This window comes from Etheostoma spectabile, unplaced genomic scaffold (genome assembly GCF_008692095.1).
Source record: "Etheostoma spectabile isolate EspeVRDwgs_2016 unplaced genomic scaffold, UIUC_Espe_1.0 scaffold272, whole genome shotgun sequence".
NCBI lineage: Eukaryota > Metazoa > Chordata > Actinopteri > Perciformes > Percidae > Etheostoma > Etheostoma spectabile.
In genome coordinates this window covers 236,499-241,545 of record NW_022605576.1, presented here as the reverse complement: position 1 = coordinate 241,545, position 5,047 = coordinate 236,499, and the positions used below count along the sequence as shown (strand labels likewise).

Genomic DNA, 5,047 nt, shown 5'->3' with positions numbered 1-5,047 from the left:
TGTGTGTGTGTGTGTGTGGTCAGGCAGAGCAGCACACATCATCATTTATTGATGGCTTAGCAAACGGTACATGTACACTCGACAGAGATGAATGATGCTCCCGGCTGGTCGAAACTGTTGCATGACGCCTCTCTCTCGCTCTTTTACTCTCGCTCTCTGTCTCTCTCTCTCTCTCTCTCTCTTTCGGGAGTCTACAGTCAGTAAGCTGGAGCATCTGGGGTCCATTGGGGCGAGCGAGGCAGAGAGCAGAGCTATAGGGGCCAGCTCTTTGATTTTCCTGTCATGGCTGCTTATAATGATTAATGTCTGGACTTTGGGGCCACTCTGTGTGATTATGGGGCTCCTGCTACTCTTGTTCTGCAAATACACAATCATGCACAGATACTGGCGCAGGATTGTTTCAACAAGGTCCACAACCTCTAGAACGACAAGTAGGAGCAGAGCAGGATGACATGGTGAATCTCAGCAGGATGACATGGTGAATCTCAGCAGAATGGACATGGGAATATCAGCAGGATACATGGTGAAATCTCAGCATATGACATGGTGAATCTACACAGGATGACATGTGATTCATGACATTAGATGACATGGTGAATATCAGCAGGATGACATGGTGAATCTCATTAGATGCATGGTGAATCTCAGCAGAATGACATGGTGAATATCACGATGACATGGGAATCTCAGCAGATACATGGTGATCTCATTAGTGACATGGGTTGAAATACAATCTCAGCAGAATGACATGGTGAATCCGCAGATACATGGTGATCTAGCGATGACATGGTGAATCACATGATGCTGTCATCTCAGCAGAATGACATGGTGAATATCAGCAGATAACATGGTGAATCTCAGCAGGATACATGGTGAATCTCAGCAAATGACATGTAATTCAGCAGGAGACTGGTGAATCTCACAGAAGGACATGGTGAATCTCAGCAGGATGACATGGTGAATCTCATTAGATGACATGGTGAATATCAGCAGGATGACATGGTGAATCTCATTAGATGACATGGTGAATCTCAGCAGAATGACATGGTGAATATCAGCAGGATGACATGGTGAATCTCAGCAGGATGACATGGTGAATCTCATTAGATGACATGGTGAATCTCAGCAGAATGACATGGTGAATATCAGCAGGATGACATGGTGAATCTCAGCAGAATGACATGGTGAATATCAGCAGGATGACATGGTGAATCTCAGCAGAATGACATGGTGAATATCAGCAGGATGACATGGTGAATCTCAGCAGAATGACATGGTGAATATCAGCAGGATGACATGGTGAATCTCAGCAGAATGACATGGTGAATATCAGCAGGATGAATGTGATCTCACAGAATGACATGGTGAATATCAGCAGGATGACATGGTGAATCTCAGCAGAATGACATGGTGAATATCAGCAGGATGACATGGTGAATCTCCAGGCGATGACTGGTAATCTCACTTAGATGACATGGTGAATCTCAGCAGAATGCCATGGTGAATATCAGCAGGATGACATGGTTAATCTTAGCAGAATGCCATGGTGAATATCAGCAGGATGACATGGTTAATCTTAGCAGAATGCCATGGTGAATATCAGCAGGATGACATGGTTAATCTCATTAGAATGCCATGGTGAATATCAGCAGGATGACATGGTGAATCTCAGCAGGATGACATGGTGAATCTCAGCAGTATGATATGGTGAATCTCAGCAGGATGACATGGTGAATCTCAGCAGGATGACATGGTGAATCTCAGCCGGATGACATGGTGAATATCAGCAGGATGACATCAAGTGTCGTGTTTTTCACAACAGTTACACACCACTAGGATTAGTAATAGTTTGGGTTTTGTTCTGATACCCGTCCTAAAACGATGAATTGTTTATTGCTAAGGCAATAAATAATATGGTCAATTTAAAAATTGTACTTAAAATGTGACAACAATACATTATTTAACCAGTCAGTTGCTGTTTAAACAACTAAAATAGGAACCACGAGATGACAGGAGGGAACTTTAACACTTTCTCCAGGTGCACCTGAATGCAGCATTATTGTTTTTTCTCTCAGCCAGTCTCCTCTGTGTCTTTAGCTGCAGGCTGTTGGACGTCCCGCTGTTGGGATCGTTTCAGGTGAAATACAGACACACATTAGACTGTTTACCTGTCAGCATTTTAGCCATGTTAAAGCTAGCTGCTAGCTAACAGTGGGCTACGTCACATGCAGCGATGCTTCTGGTTCCTGTAACGCCTGTTTCGGAGCTCTAGGGGGCAGCGCAGGCATTTGAGTGGCACAAAAAACGGTGTTGTCCTTTGGCCAGGAAGATACTGGCCATTTTAGAACCAGTGCCATATTGGATATATTAAGCAGAGATGTTGACCCCATATGAGTGATATGTTTTTTAGTCTTCTCTCTGCTCTGTTTTGGTTTTATTTCCCCACATTGTGTCTTTCTGTTTTTCATCCCACTGTGCTCTCTGCTATATTCACCTGGATATCCCTTTGGAAATTCTGTTTCAAAAGGTGCTATATAAATAAAAGTAATTTCATTTAATGTTTTTATTATTAATACCAACTATGGGGTCCTGTGTCATATGTGGTAGGTCCAAACCAGAGGAGGCCTATATAAGCCACAGTAGCTTTACATCACGGACTACAGTATGTGCAGTGGAAAGAATATGAAATGTGAGTGAGCTGCTGCCTGAGCAAACAGCCGGCAGCCCCAGGGCACTGCAGGAAATGCATACAAATAAATCCAACAGGTATAGTTAAATCAATATGTGTGCAAGTGAGCTGCTCTCTCTCTTAAAGCCAGAAGTAAGTCTCAAATGTGTGATGTCAGCAGGCGGTAGGGCTGAATCTCAGTTCTCTTATCTGATATCTCTCCGCTTGACTCGGAATTTGTTCTGGTCCTCCTTCTTGAAGGCCGTCTCAAAGCTCTTATTCCTGCCATCATATGATCATATGATTGGCCCACATATGTGTCTCACATGTGAATACTGGCCCTTGCCATCGTTGGTCTCTGACTGACGGGCCCACAGAGCAGTCACTTACAGGGACAACATCTTCACAAAGTGACTGTAGCTATCAAACAACAGGAGATTTAAGCATGTCAAATGATTATTTTAGCAGCCTTTGTCCACCAGAGAGTACAAGTTAGCTGTTACTAAGCTAATGGCAGTTGTGTTAGCAAGCTAAGGCATTGGCAAACATAATACTCTAACTATTCAGATTTATCCACATTCCACAATAACAAGTTACTGTGGGCAAAAGGCAGCTTTAGTTTAAATTAGAGACTTGTCACTTGTTTACTATACAAAACATCTCGATGACAGCCATGCTCCACCCTCAACCTTCAGCCATCTTTCCAGGCAGCCTATTCCATTCCACGTTCAGGTGCTGGTATGCACATGTGTTAGAGGGGAGTGCAAGGATGGTCGGTCGCCGGCTGATTGCAGTGGGCTAGTCTGGGTCTTAAAAGTCCAGGGCTGATTTTTTACCCCAGTCCAGCCTTGGTCAGGTGTTAAACTCTGCCCTTCTACAACGTCTTTCCCGATTCATTGTTGATGGAGCAGCTCCACGCCTACTTGAGTTGTAGCACTCTGTCTTTTTGGATTTTGGGGAGAGTGGATCTTGTTCGCTGATATTTGTGGACTGTCTTAGCCTGTAGGAATAACACATATTTTTGAAAATTAATGTTATTTCTGTCTTGTGACATCTTACATGCAGGTAATGGTAGCTGACCTTTCTGGGCTTTTCTATACGCCTTTGAGCTTTTCCAACAGTGTGTACAGTGAGTTCATTTAGTGGAGCCACAGGTATTCTTTCCTCTGTCTTTTATGTGACACAAGGACTGTTTCAGGATATGTTTCCTTTTCATATTCATTGGACTTTAAAGACTGCTCATATGTGTAAAGGAGGACCAGAACTGCATATTAATTGCATTATTTTGTCTGTTACCCATGCTAAAGGATGCAAGTTTACTCAGGGCTGGGTCCTAGAGGATTGGAGCTTTGAGACCCCCAATAATGGTGTAACGTTTCAGAGGTTTTTCCACCCTCACAAGTAAAAAGAAAGAAACACGTTAAATATGTAACATTTTGGAGCTTCTTGCTTCTTAGTACCTTTATGTCCTTTGCCCTAAACATTTCAGTCTAATTCACACGTCACATTGTGGACACAATGTGTAAACAGCACTGAGACCAGCTATCTGATACATTTCAATCCAGTTACAAAGCTCTATATGGCTGAACTGTGCTGTCTCATTGTGACTGACGAAGGCTCGGTGAATGCCTGCGATAGGGATCAGCGGTAGTCAGCCATGCCTCTCTGGCTGTGAATACAGCACTATTTGATCTGGCATTAGCAGCTTTTACAGTCCTTAATATGAAGGATTATCTCCTCTTCACATGGATGTTACGCTCTTGACCTACCCTGATCACTGAGAGTCAGGGAGATGGAGGAAGAAAGGAGAAGGGCAGAGAGAGGGGTGGGGGTAGAGGATGGAGGAAGGAAATCAGAGACAAAGAGAGAATGAGAAAGACGAGGGAGAGCTGACTGGAAAGGTGGGAGGAGAGAGTGGTGGAGGTAATTAAGAAAGGAGGAGAGGAAGGAGTGGTGCATGGTGATGAGACGAACCAGGCACTTCTTAGGGGGGGCAGGAGAGATGATAAAAAACTGCTCGGCCTTTCCAACATGTCATTTTAACTCAATGGTTTGTCATTATGTGCCCATAAGCCTGCAGCTTTCCACTCCACTGTTTCCACTGATTAGTCCTCTGTGGAGGAAGCTGACTATGAACCCAGCAGCTGCACCGGTTGCTTGGAGTGAAAACCCATGAGCCTCAGCCAATGATGCTGTGAAGACAGTCTAAATCCAGGACCTTCCACGTCCATGATTGCTCCATTGCTGCCGGAAATTCCTTCTTATAAGCCAGATGTCCGTCTCTGTCCTCTGTCTCTGAGAACTATAGTTACCTGGTCCTCAGATCTCTGCAGCATAAATCCAGACAGCTAGCTAGACTATCTGTCCAATCTGAGAACT

The 5,047-nt window shown here is 44.0% G+C and overlaps 1 long non-coding RNA gene across 1 annotated transcript in view; it reads left to right on the top strand.

Annotated features, from left to right (window-relative positions):
- The window catches only part of LOC116685871 (uncharacterized), a 9,669-nt gene extending 5,581 nt beyond the window's left edge, over window positions 1-4,088 (top strand). The window contains exons 2-3 of the long non-coding RNA XR_004331072.1: window positions 3,300-3,303; window positions 4,078-4,088. This is a non-coding gene — a long non-coding RNA (uncharacterized LOC116685871). The remainder of the gene's footprint in view (window positions 1-3,299; window positions 3,304-4,077) is intronic.
- Window positions 4,089-5,047: the final 959 nt, after the last annotated feature.